Below are 14,430 nucleotides of genomic sequence, written 5' to 3' on the forward strand. Positions count from 1 at the left end.
ATCTACTGCTGCAAAGTGCTGGAAGTTTATAGCCAGATCCCAGATCCTGCTGGCACTCCCTGGCAAAAGGGCTGTGTCACAGCTGCTTCCCCAGCGCCTGGAACCCCACTTCTGACAACCAGTCTGTACAAACACTGGTGTAAAAACTAAAAAAATAATAAGTTATTTTAATGGCTGAATTTGTCTCTCAAAATCCAGTGCTGAAACCCTGACCCTCACTGCAGGGTGGGCAGCCCTACCTGGAATATCTTGAGAAGCTCATTCCCCTCTGAAGAAAACCATTCATGGGTGTGAACTGCTCTTATGATGAAATGATTCTTATCTCAGTCTAAGAATGCTGTCAGTGGAGGTAAGACTAGCAAGTGATACTGTCATCAACGTGGATCTTCTTTTCTGAGCACTGAAATTTACTTTCATAGAAGGAAGAGTTCCTAGGTTCCTCTTTTAGACAATAATTTTTGTTTTAAAAGCTGGTATAAACTCCACATATGCTCTTTTCTGTAAGACATGGAAAAATTAGGTGGAAACATTATTTACATTAGTAATATAAAAAAGTACAAGAAAATTATCCCCACTTAAAAGAACAAAACCAAAAGTATGAAGATAATAACATGAAATGACTTTGAAGCTCAACTAATTGTTTTAGAACTGGAATACTAAACCCCATGTCTTGTTTCTACAAGAATCTCTTCACCTGATTTTGTTTGATGATAGCCTGGCACTCTGAACGTTTGGGAAAAACCTAACTTGTCTGGATACCTGCATGGAAATTACCAGTTCTAAAACTGTTTATTGCACTATTTGTCTTAAGTCCTTCATGGTGGCAGCTGAATAATAATGATGACCTGCTTGATATGTGTATGGCACTATTACAAATTTTGCTAACGTATGAAATGTATCCTTTTCAGTATTGGAAAGACATTCTTCTAATATTGCTTGACTGTATTGCTGTTTGCTGTCTAGGATTTCACAGTGCAGGATGGTTAGAGCTAGAAAACATAGAGAAGAGCATGAAATTGATTCTTTCCCTGTGAAATTGCTAATCACATGCCATTACAGTTTTTACACAGTTGCATCGAAAACATCTGATATTGCTTCCAATGAAGATTCATATTGCAGGACCCCTGTGACCCTTTCTGCTATAAATACAACTTCTTGGCTTACAGCAGAATGGTATTTGTGAAAGGGTGTCCTTTTAGCCATGTGCTGAGGTTTAAGGTGCATCCTCAAAGGCCACGTTGGGCACAGTGTTTTCTGCTTCATTCACAATTCCTGTCCAGCCTGCTGCCACTCCTGACCCATCTATGCAGTGGGAGGGCTGCTCTGGCCTGTGGTGGGTGAGAGGTCAGGAACAGCCTCCCCACCTTGGCCTGTCCTACAAAGGCCTCTGGACTGCCCTTGCCATGGCGGTGTCCCACTGGAGTCCCCTGCTGCTTCCAGTCCCTGGGGTGGTGTGGGACTGGGGCTGAGCCAGGCACTGACAGCAATGGGAAGTGGTCTTAGTGGGCTCTGGAGGCTGACTGGCTTTACTTAATCTGGGAGAAGGCAAAACCAGCTGTCATTGGGCACTGCAGAGGGACAGCTGTGCTTCTAATCACTTGCATTAAAAAATATATGAAAATTAATTGGAATATAGTGTACAACTGTCCCCAGTGGTGGTTCCTGGGCTCTGCTGTGGCCACCTGCTGGCTTGTCCCCTCTCCAGTCCTGGCTGCAAAGGAGGATTTGATTCCTTCTCTGTTTTAAACGGTACCCTTGATTGCACATGAAAACTGCACTCTTGGCCACTGTCCAGAGTTGTAACCTTGTTGCCAGAATGTATTAAAAAAGCCCCAGCCGGCCCTTTGTATCACTTAATCTTTTCTCTGATCATGAACAGTACAGAGGTGCCTTTGTAAATGCACCAGCACTGTTTGATGTAATGCCAGTGCTGCTTCGGGCTTTCATTACTACTTAGGATAACCTTCAATTAAATTTTCAACTGAAAAAATAGCTTTCTATTATGTGTTCACTGGCAATATATTTGAATTTATCAGGTATTGAAATAAACAGTATTGTTACAAAAACAGTCTGAGGTAAAACATGATTTCTCTACAGCACAGGCAGCTAAATCTCCCATTTTAATAATTTATGAACATTTGAAATACAAATAATTAAAACATAATTCCCAGGTCCTGTTAATGTTTAAAAGGGATGTATAGCCACCCTGATTCTGGATTAGGGGATTGCAGCAAAGGAGCTACAATAGATGGGAGATACAAAAAGTTAATTAATGAGTAAATAAGTAGTTCTACATTCATGTGTGTGCAGATATGTAATAAAATGACAGGAATTTCTGTAGTTTCTGATTTCCACTCCTAATAGCTCTTAGAAATTTTGAATGATGCTTTTCATATCTTCATTCTCTCATGAAGCCCTTAAGTCTAACTATGGAGTTATAAAGCAATCTGAGGCTGATTGCTCTACAATAGCTCAGCTCAAATTAATACTGAAGGCAAGGGTTTTCTCTCTAAGTGTGCATTAATTCCATCAGCACTCTCATCATCAGTCCCAGACTTGTTCCATCTTTTTACATGAAGTGCACATCTGGATTCTCAAAAGTATTTCACTTAGTACAGCAATATTGATGACATTGAATGGAACATTCGAAAATGTATCTATACACAAAATTCACCTGGATTTTTGTTCTGCTCAGATACCTCAAACATTCCCTGATTTATCAGTAATTTCAAACAAATCTTAGCAACAGAAAAATAGGCACAAGGAACTGGAAAGGAGTCTAACATAGGTTTTCTGATTTTAAGTTTGAAGAATATATACCTGGAATCTGACTTCACAGCTGAAACCCATGTGTAGTTAGGTGACCCAATGCCATGATTTCAGCTGCTTTCACATGATTCCCCTCTACTAAAAGCAAGTGAATGAGGACTGAACAAATGAATTCAGTGTGACTGATTTGTGCCTTTAATTACATGTGGTGTCAGGTAATGATCGTCTTGGGCTGTGACAGCAGGTTGCTGGTATTCTCACTGCTCACCTGCTGCTCATGCCTCTCCCCAGGAAACTCAATTTTGTTTATTCCCTGAGCTGAATCATTCCAGAAATCTGACTGGGAAGGCAGTCATAGCCAGAGGAGCTGGAGGAGCTGAGAGGACTGACCAGAGCTGAGGGCATAGCAGCTGAACAGGGTCTCTCAGGAACCCTGCACGCTGCAGGAGAAGCTTGGTGGAGCTGCAGCCTCAGGTGTGGGCCTGGAATGCTGTGAGGAAGCTGAGGAGCAACATCATGGATTCCAGCAAGACACGAGAGCCACCTCTGGATCTGCACCCACCTCAACTCCAGAGGTATTTTGATATAGAGTGAAGTCTTCACCCAGCAGATGCTCTGACTTGTGGGGAAAGGGGGTTTACTCATGCTGGTTTTACTGCTGCAGTGGGAAAAGGAGTGCCTAGCTTCACTCTGGAGCTGGCCATCACTACCCCGGTGTATCTCTAATATCTGTCAGGGGCCCTGACTGGTGCTTAGCCCTACAGCCCAGAAACAGGTTTCCTGAACTAGGTCTGGAAACCTATAAAGGTGTTGAAATTTGGTTGTTAGTGAATAGAGTATGTCTTTTTGTTTTGGTGTGTAAATCTTTTTATTTAATGGGCAATAATATTGCATAGGGACCTTGCAATGAATTAAAAAAATCCAACTTCATAAAACAGTTTCACAGAAAAAAAACCCCATAGATGTCTTAAGAGCATTTTTGTTTTGTTTTCTTTATTGCCAGCCTCTCTGTGTTTCTAAGACCTTGTCTGGAATGGGCTTTTAGTCTCTGCCTTCATTATAGCAGTGATGCAGACTGCTGGTGCAGATGTGCTGCACCAAGTACACAGTGGCTGGAGCAGCAAATACCCACAGCAAATGCAGAGTATGGAGGGAAGAAGGGAAAGGAGTGTGTATGGGGCAGGCTGTGAAGTGTAGAGCCCAGTGGTAGTTTCTGGTGGTGTGTTGGTTTAATTTTGCTCAGGAGATGAGTAAGAGAGAAGGCAAACAACCACCACCAGAAAGCACAGTGGTGCCAGGCAGGAGGTACAAGAAATGGTGCCGAGTCACCTGCCCTCCCACAGGCAGGGATGTCAGGCACTGGCATGCAGGGAAGCGTCTGAAGTGAGGCTGCTGTGCCTCTGCTGAAGCAAACAGGCACACAGGGCATGTCAGCCTCCCAGGTATTTACCCACATACCTCTCTGGCCAGCCTGTAAATTCTTCAGCAGCAGCCAACACCCACTGAAGCCAAGAGCAGTCTGGCTCAAGTGAGAGGGATGTGATTTTGCCTTTCAGTTACCAAGTATTGCACCTAATTGAACCTGCAGGGGAGAAAGGCTGATCTTAAGCTGATAATTCCTTGTTTAGATGTGACTTAAAATAACTGGCTTTGGGGAGCAGCAGTGCCTCCACTGATCCCAATGAGAATTGTCATCCTGCCAACACTGGCAGCAGGTCCCAGAATTACCACTGCAAAGGACATCAAAGGCACACTGTCCTGTGTTCCTCATCACCCGCTGAAGGACTGACTGGAAATCAAGAGCAAGAGCTGCTCAGGGCCACCAAGGCCTGAAGAAACTGGCTCAGTTTTAAGTCCCCTCCTTTTCTAATTTGAGCAGAAGCTGTCAGCCACCTCCTGGCCACTCTAAAGGACCTGGAATGCAGCTGGTGACAGGTGATTACCAAACCTGTTGTGTGAGGCTGTTACCACAAGTAGTGCTGACAGAACAGGATACACATGCATGAACTTCCCAATTTTTATATATATCTGGCTTTCTGTGAATAACTTGTCAGTTCAGGACATCTATAACTAGCTCGTACTGCCACATTTTGAAATTTTAGCTCATGATAGAAAATAAAAGCGTGTAGGGGGAGGTGTCACTAAAAGCAAGCGATGAATCCTGGCACTGTCAGCATTTTGGATGATGTGAACACATTACCATGCACTTGAGAGCCACAGATCTGTATCCTTGTTACTCATTATCACGTATCTAACCATAACTATGTTTTCTGTTACATGGCAGCAGAAGTATGCATGTTGTTTTTCAAATATGAAAAGGCCTTTTCCTTGTGGCTGGAGTCCCATGTGCTAATTTGCCAGCTGCTAGACTTTGATCCTAGTCTAGCACAACTGCTGTGGGCTGTGTTCCATTTAGCACAGCAAGCACTGGGGACCATGGAGAGCAGGGGTTACAGCAGCTGAGTTGTGTGATGTTGTGAGTTACATGCTGGCAACAGCCTGCCCCAGAAAAAGTTGTACTTGATGTCTACAGCTCTTGCAGAAAGGGAAAAATCAGAACTTTCAGGGGGCCCAAACATTTCATTCAACAGGAGGATTACCTGTGTTTTGGCCTGCCTTTCCTCAGTGCCAGTTTTGTTGTGTTCTTGCTGAAATACAGTATCTTCTTGAAGTACCAGCGGCAGTTCTCCTGCCTGCCATTTCCAGCTGGCCACAGCTGGGCTGCCCTGCAGCTGGCACCTCAAACATGACTTTTTTGGGACTTAGGTTAGCCAATCCCCTATATATAGCCATAGCATATATATATTTCCTAAACCAAAACAGTGTTCTGAAGGCAATAAGTGCCTCCTGAAAGCTCCACTTCAAGCCTCAATCTAAAAAAAGCCCCACTACTTGCACTACAGAAAAACTTAAAAAATGTTAATAGCAAATCTAAAATGCATCCTTCTGGATTCGAATACTGTCATGATTTCAGACTTTGTTTATAGAAACACCAATGTCTTATTTGCTGGGATTTTTTTAGGTGAAGATTAGTTTTTCTTTTGTACTTGTCTCTGCCAAGTGAAACGTAGGAAAACTGCGGGTTTCCCCAAGACTCACTGTGAGGGTTAGAAGAGCTTTGGGAGTGGTGTTTTCAAAAGGTTGGGAGATCATTTGATTCCTTAGAATTGAGAGTGTCTGTTTAGTATTCCTCTAGGCAAAGGACATTACTAAATATAATACCAAACTATTAAATAAGGGTGATGGGGTGTAGATCTGTTCCACACTGCATGATTGTGTTTGCAGAATAGTATCAATTAACTTCTAAGATAAAACTGCAAGCTGGATTTTTTCTCACTTAAAAAAATAACTGCTCCTTTCATGGTGTAATGACTGTGATGTTGATTGTTACCTTCAGTGGATACTGAGGACAGGATGGATGGAGTAACAAAGAAGTATAAAAGGCTTCATGAATTAGCGTTGCAAGCTGTTAAGTATAGAAATAAAGATGAAACAGTTGAACATCTTTTTTCCAGTTTTGTCCTTTGCAATAGTCAGGGGAAACTTAACATTGCTATAAAATCTGATATCCCTTGCTCAAGTCAAATAAAGAAGTAGTAAGGAGAGTTGAAAGCATTTTAAAGTAAGTTTCTTAATAAATACTAGTTAATGGTTTGTACCATGTTTTGCTTGCCTCAGAAAGAACAAAGCAAATAACACCTAATGGCAGTTCTTCTGGCTGATCCTATCCTGAAGGTACCCAGATTTCTCACATTGATTTGTTATTCCACAATATACTTTCAGAAGCAACATTCATTATTTACCACTACCTTTATATAACAGTAATTACAGTGTCAGCTGAGTAGTCTACATGTTTATTGCAGACTTCATATCTTGAAAAAATCATGCTCTAATATATTCTAAGAATACTGGACAATAAACCAGCCCTATAGTTTGCAGACATTTCTAACACATCCACATACTACAAAACTATTGCTTTATTCTTTAACCGTAAGAGATGAAATAGAATTTTAAGTGTATAATGACTCAATATTTATCAAGCCTGAGATTTTGCATCTCTACATCTTTGCAAGCAATTAACAGGACTTTTATCTAGGTTTCCAGAAAATATCATTTATTTCTGCTTGTTTACATAAGAAGCAATTATTGCCAAACCCTCCCCTGGTGAACAGCAATACCTTACTTCAAACAAAAACAATGATGTTGTGTTAACATCCTATTCTGGAAGAAAAGGGAGCTGACTCAGGGCATGCAGTCGAGCCCTCAGAGCTGTCTTCCAGCAGCAAAACAGGTTGTGTGAGATTATGACCTTGGTGAGCTGTGCTAATGACCGTGATTTAGAATTCCAGGCATTTTGTCTCAAGTAGAGAATTAGATGAGACAAAATGCCTTTAAAACAACCCAAATTGCACTAAGCAAAATGCATTTACAATTGTAGAAATTTACAGTGAGTGACTGGGTGATCTCCAGCTGAAGTATGCTCAGTTTTTCCCAGGCTGGTATGTGTGGGAACTTACTATACTAAACCCCCAGAATGTGTGTTTGCAGGAGGTCCCTTGAACACCTGTGCTGTGGTGGTGCTGGATGACAGCACAGGAGTACAATGCTCCCAGTCCATGCCCACTACGGAGCATACTGGCCCAGTAACTTCCCTGGCTGGCAAAGACCAACCCCAAGTGTATTTTTGTGAGTGATTTGTAGTGCGTAAGGATAAATTCATGTTCATTGTCTTCCTGTCAAAGGTAACAGCTATTTAGACTGGGGTTAGGACTTCTTGGCGTGGGCTGTCTCCAGAAAGGTCTAGCCTCAGTATTCAGGAGCAAATGCTGCTCACACTGGATCACCATTCAGAATAAAAGACTTCTTTGAATTGTGGTGTTGTCCTGTGAATGTAGCAGGGCTTTGGTTTCTTATGTGAAACGTTTAGGAGATATTCCTTAAAAAACATTCACAGCACATACAAAGCATTTGTTGTTTCCAATTTTTACACATTTGCATATATTCTACTTTCATTTCTTGGAAATGTTCATGTCTTTGAAATATCAGAGGCATGAAGAGGCACAGAATGCAGTGTCTTGAGGAACACACATATGTTCCGTTAGCTGAGAAGTGAATGTTTTTGCAGTGATGCAGATCATGGTCCGTGTGTTGTTAAGCAAGCCCAGTTGTAGTCTTCTTCATGCTTAAACTGTCTCCCTTAATCTTAATCCTTCTAATCCTTAGACCTTTCCTGTGTCAGGTGAGGATGAATGCTCCATGTGCTCCCAGCAATCACTGCCCTAGTTTCCCTAAACCCAGACCACCCTACATCTGATCTCAGTGTTGTATCACTTTAATCATCAAAGAGATCACACTGTCTTCATTTAACTTATTCCTTCATAGATTTACTTCAGAATAATGCCAAGGTGCAGGAGGATTATAAAATCATACTTTCATTATTGCATCTTCAGCTCTGAAATCCTGAGTGAGACCTTATTCTTAAATCCTCCTGCCTTTATCTATGCATATTCTCTTTTGATTTTCTGTGAATTTTCTGACTATTCTTGTTACTGCAAGTTCTCAATTCTGTATGTTTCTAATGCTTTCTAAAATGTTTTTAGTATGCTTTCATGGTATAGAATGGAATGTTAGTGTATGTAAGTATATTAGTATTTAATTTAGATCTTTTAAAACCAACGATCTCTTTCTCTAGTATTGCAGTGGGATAGCCTTAAAATATATTGAATTTTTCAAGTACTATTACTGAATTACTGAATTTAGCAATTACTTGATTTAACATACAATTTTCTTAGGCATATATAACCTATCTGCTAGGGAAGTTCTGTTTCATAGTCTTTTGTTTCTGGTATCAGATTTTGAATCACTAAGGAATTGCTATGAAGCAAAGGAGTATGTCCATCAGCCAAAACTTAAACGAGCTTTATTTTATCATTACTGAGGAGTGATTTGGAGAGTGAGGGCTCCCTTAAGCAGTAGGTTGTATGCACTGTCTGGTGCAATCAGTAAGGAACACTGTAAATGTAAAATTGAGCAGATCTGACATTCAGCTCAGCATTTCCCAGAAGAACCCATGGATGTGTAAGCCCCTGAATAATCCCTGTTTTTACACATGTACAAATGTCATAAGTGAGGCTTTAAGGAAATAGTTCACTTTTTTCTCCACTCTGCCTGGCACGTGTCTGCTGCTCCACTCATGCGCAGCTGCAGTGTCTCCAGAGTGCTCTGCAGAAGGGTGATGGGCAAATGGCACTACACAGATCAAGCCTCCAAGCATTGCCTTGCAAGGGCTGAGCAGGTAACAGCCTGGCACTGATCAGCTCAGCCTGAAAAATCAGACACCCTTGCTACAGCCCTGATTTTTTGAAGAATTCCCTAGTTAAGCTTACTGAAACTGGGATGGCTTTGGCTTCCTTTCTGTATCTCTGCCAGAAGAAAGATGTTTCCTCCTTTATAAAACACTGAAAGCCATTCTTTTGAAGTTTGACAAGTTTATGGAAGCATTGCTGTACTATACTACAAAGGAAATCCAAGTGTGTTCGATGAACTTAAGTTTTGCCGACTAAATTTCATGTGACTGATTTGTTATCCCAAAGTGAAATCAGATGATAACAACCCCAAATTCAAAATCAGTTTTATGTATGAATCATAATGCAGTTTGAATAGTCATTCCCTGAGTGTACTGACTAACAGCACCTTGGAGTCTGTGAGTCACAAAACATTAACACTTGGTTTTTACACAGCAGACTTGGAACTTATTGCAGTATCTTTCTTTTTAAAGTGTATACTCTAGTTCTGGCTTTTACACACCCCAGCTGTGAGGGGAAGTTCCACCATGAATGTGGTTTGCACAGAAGACAGGATAAATTGAGGATGTTCTCCCAGAATGTGTCTTGGCTACATTTGGGCACCCACCTAAGCCACGGCATTTCTCAAGCTGCCAAAGATGTGGTAGTTTACCTCATTTTTCTCAAATAACCCCAAACATCCCACCTGCACAAGGATCCAAATTTAAGCTTCCATTTTGGAAACCCTTGGCCACATTTGTTTTCTGGTTGAAACCTTAGCAAAGTAGTTTTGTTTTATGAAAACATTGTACAGTAGTAAACAAAGCCCATTGAATAAAAGCAAACTATTGGAAGCCTTTGCAGCCTTCACCTCGTAGACCAGGAAAGCTCTTGGATTGTTTTGGCCACTCACTGTCATGTTACAGAGTTTAAAATATGCCATTTCTATCTGTAACAGTACTTGTTTACCATGTTTATTTATTCAGAATTGCAGAAGAAGGCAGATCTGTCCTGAGAAGGGGCTTTTCTCCATCCTTCTCAAATACCAGGTGCACACAGGGTAATCCAGACAAATCTGGTGAGTCTTACTAGGTGGTCTAAAGAGCAAAAGGGCTCTGTGCCATTCAAGCTGCTTGAATGAAGAAACTCTTAAACCTGTGCTGCACCAAGGTGGGAGGGGTGGTGATGGACTGGGCTGCAGCATGTCCAGTGCATCCATGCCCATGGAGCAACACCTGGGCACACAGCAAGTTGTGGGGGAGCCCACAACTTGGGGAGTCTGGGCAGCTGCTGGGGTACAGTGTGGAAGGCTCAGACATGGACTTAGACCTGGGCTTGGATGTTTTTATCGTCTATTTGATGATTAAATTGGATTGTGAGATTCTCAGGATGCCATTGTCCTTGGAGCCCATAGGGATGAATGTTTTTCTGCAGGCTTGAGACACCATCTGATGATTTGATTCCTCTTGGCTGCCTTTGACACCTCAGCTCCACTGTAACGTTTCACTGGCCTAGAAAACGACAGGCAGCTTTTGAGCAAGTAAGTTCAGGAGCAGAAATAAATGCTATTTTTAGTCCTTCCCCTGATTTTCCGTGGGTGACGCAGGTTCTCATGCCATGGCAGTTCTAGGGTGCGGCGGGGTTGCCGAGTGTGCCTTGCAGCTTGTTTTACAGATTTAACCCGTTTACATGCTTTCCCCTAATCAGAAATTTCAGGTTTGCAGGGTTATCCTACTATTAATACCTGAATGACACTGATTTATCACAGTGGGTTGGCAACAGAGCTGTAGGATGAGAAAATACAAGCTAGGAATTTAAAGAAGTACTTTAAGCATTAACAAAGCTGAGCCTGTGTCAAGTGGTGATAAATTTTCCACTATACCCTTGATCACCTTATTATTAATGTCATCAATCTCTCTGTGAAAAATGGCTCTGGGCATGCCCATATGACCAAATGTTCTACTAAATAATTAATCATTGAGGCATGTTGCCAGAGTTTGCTGCTTTCCAATTTAATCTTAGCAACTTACTCATTTGCTTCTTTATCTGGAAACAAAAAGCTTCACTGATAAAAATGAGTCAAATGTACTGATATGTACGTGAGGACTGTTTAGCATTGAAACCTCATGTTGCTTGGTCTAGAAATGTTTTTCCATCTTTTAAAGCAACACCCCAAAATTAACAGCTGTGAGAATGATCACTTCAGGAACACAAGCTGTTTCTGCTGCCAGAACCTGCATCCCAGCTGGCTCTCCTTGCCCCTTCAGTAGTAGCTCAGCTCTGTCTATGCATAAAAGGGCATTCAAAATGCCACACTAACAGGATAACTTTAGATATAAATTATTACAACATCAGTTTGAGTGTTTAATTAAAAATGATCATGGATATGAATCCCTTTGTTAAACAGGGTATTGTTTGTAACTAAAGCAAAATAAGTTCTAAGCAAACTGTTTAAAAATGTTATCTTTAGTTATAATTAATTTAATTTAGACTAATACTGTATTAACTTGTAGCATTTAATTATTCAATGAGTCATGAAGACAGTTTTGTAATTTTCGAGTCATTCATTTTCCACAGGTTTGAAGGCATACACTGAAATATATTCTGTTGAGACCATGAGCTTTGTCCCACTCAAGCCCTTCTTTAATGGTTTCTGTTATTTCACATAAGAAGTCAGTTTGATTTTCATTTAAACATATGTACTGTCCTGTACTCCTTAATTTTGTGTCCCTCCAAGGATTTTTAGTTAAAAGCTCCCACATATGTTATGTCTGTGACACTGTTGGGTTTTTCCCCTCTAGCTTCTTCCCAAGAATCAGTGGGCAGCAGCCTGTTCATGAAAGATTAACGCCAACCTTCCACACAGACTTACCCATTCATAGACTCTCCTCTTTCAGTGTGGCTCGTGGTTTTGTTTTTATTAATTCCCCCTGGATATTAGCTAGAATTGGCCAAATATAACATTGGCTTGCTATTCTCTTTCCTGATGAGTCAGTTGACTGTACTTCCAAATCAGCATTTTCATAAGATCACTTGCAATCTTCCCTGCTATTTGCTGCTTGCTATTCACTCTCTGTTGTTGAACAAAACATATGGCAGTGTTTTTGCCCCTTGACTGCATGCCTGAAACTTTTTAAAAGGGAAAGTGAGAATAGTTAATGAGCTGCTCCTTCTGGAAATCAAAAAAAAAAAAAAAACCCCAAAAAACAAAAAACAACAAAACAAGCCAAACAAGAATTTGTGAATACATGAATGTGGTTAGGAACAGCCACGCATGTTTTCCCAGATACTCCTTCCCTGCCTGAATGCTCTAGGGTGATACAACTACTTCTTTCCTGCCTTTAATTGTGCTGTTGTGCCTTTTTAATGAAAATATAAATAAGCTATTTCAATTTCCTATCATTATGCATAACTTGTGTAGGAAAGGCCACTGTCACCTGCAGTCACTGGTGTAGCGCCTTGTGCAGGTTAAATTTCCAATTATAAACATATGTTATCCCTCATTTTATTGTTGACTCTTATGTGTACTATCTATCCCCATATTCTTTAGTTTCCCCATGGAATACTCAGCATAGACTCGTGCAAGGAAAGTGCTAAAATAACACATGACACCAGCATCTTCCAAAGACCTGCTCTGTAAAATCTACATTTAAGCAAAATGTGTGCTAATATCTCTGATATCATGAAAAGCTTTACTTCTGCTGTATGTAAACATTGGGAGTCGATGAAGAACCTCATGAAAATGCTGCATACATGTAGGAATCTTTAAATCAGCATGTTGTTGTTTGTGTATATATGTATCATTTCTTAAGCCTTAGGTGTCTGTAAAGTAGAAGTTGCTCTATCACTGTAGGTTGCAGTTGATGTTTCTCTTCTGATGCTGAGCTGAATTAGGAGCCATCAACCTTCTCATTTACCCTGAGGACTATTAGGGATACAGCCAATAGCTGTGTCTCTTTGGAATAAATACAGCCAGTTACACAGTGTTTGGATTTCAAATGACTGGAAAGTTCAGGCAAACTTAAATTGATGCACCCTGTAATAAAGGTGAGGCTGAAGTACAAAGTTTGCAACTAATCAGTATTTGAAGTTAAAAGTTTCTTTGAAATCTGCTCCTCATAAAACTTGATAGTATCAGATCTAGCAGTTTAATAAGGATAACATTGAATTTCAAGTACGGATTCCAAGCATTTCTCAAAGTGAGGCTTTTGCCAAGGTGTTTTACGGCTCAGTTGCTGGTGATAACCCAGAAATAAATAAGAGCAGAGGGTTCAGCATGAGATCTGATGCTGAGCAGATGAGCTCTGTGCTGTCCACTGCTTTATCTGCCATTTTCCTTTACATCAAATTACTTTTGTAGCTTTATCCTGAACCTTCCTTGCCCTGAAAGAAATGTGAAAGATGGTGTAACACAAATCTAGGACTTTTCCCTGTGCTGATGTTCACAACATATTCATTAACTTTATCTCTACTAACATTAGTAAATCTTTTGGCAGACAATGCCTGAATTCCCTTCTGTTGCACAAATGTCTGCATTTTCCATCTTTGAAAACTGAGTTTCTTGTCCTTCCACGTCTGCTTAACCTTTTTCACTTTTTTCCAGTGAGCGTGCAACTATTTTAAGTATGTCTCCACACTCCTACCCATAATTCAGGTAGCATCCCTTTTGCTCAAGCAGCTCGTGACTTTTATAGCTCAGATAACTCCTGTGGATAATGTTTTCCTGCATCTAGAACAGTCAGCAGCCATCTCCTGTGTTCCAGTTTTAAATACTTGGAAGTGTTTTTTCCAGTAACTGAGGTGACTGACTTAGTTGGTCTTTGTATTAGAAGTATGTCAATCTGCTTTTGGCAAGTGATCAGATTCTCTGCCACTCCAGTAACTCTGCAGATGACTGGAGATGCAAACAGTGCTTCTGCCTCTGAAACGTGATGTCTGTTGACGGGAAGGAGGAACGGCTGCAGGTGGGGCACAGCCATGGGCAGTGGCAGCTGCAGTTATAAATGGCTCAAAGTAACTCGCTGCTGATGGTCTGTAGGTACAACAGTGTCCGGGTTCACGCCCGCAGCTCCGCAGTCCTGCTCTCCCTGTGCTCTCCCTGTGCTTTGTGCTGTGCCCTCAGATCCCTCCGCTGCTGTGCCAGGGGCTTGACCTGCACCAACTGAGCCAAACAAACCTACCCTTGTGACAATGGGGGCTGTCACCACCGCAGACGCCACCCCGGCACCAGGAGTAACTAAAGCTTTCCTCTGGGCTTCGAAACCTTCTTCCCATTTGATGTTTTTATTTCACTTCTCTTTGGCAGGTGCTCATTTGTTTCGTTTCAGCATCTCGTATGACACCGGTTAAACGAAAACCTTTAATTCTGAAGGAACAT

The 14,430-nt window shown here is 41.2% G+C and overlaps 1 protein-coding gene across 3 annotated transcripts in view; it reads left to right on the top strand.

The window, feature by feature from the left end:
- The first annotated feature begins 2,922 nt into the window (after nt 1-2,922).
- ACSL3 (acyl-CoA synthetase long chain family member 3) overlaps nt 2,923-14,430 on the top strand; it is a 63,805-nt gene continuing 52,297 nt past the window's right edge. For all 3 annotated transcript variants that reach the window (XR_010722576.1, XM_066193163.1, XM_066193166.1), the window contains exons 1-2: nt 2,923-2,984; nt 3,061-3,344. The gene's annotated coding sequence lies outside the window, so the exon portion shown is untranslated. The remainder of the gene's footprint in view (nt 2,985-3,060; nt 3,345-14,430) is intronic.

Source organism: Chamaea fasciata, unplaced genomic scaffold (genome assembly GCF_029207755.1).
Source record: "Chamaea fasciata isolate MVZ Bird 193981 ecotype frontalis unplaced genomic scaffold, bChaFas1.0.hap1 SCAF_11, whole genome shotgun sequence".
Lineage (NCBI taxonomy): Eukaryota > Metazoa > Chordata > Aves > Passeriformes > Sylviidae > Chamaea > Chamaea fasciata.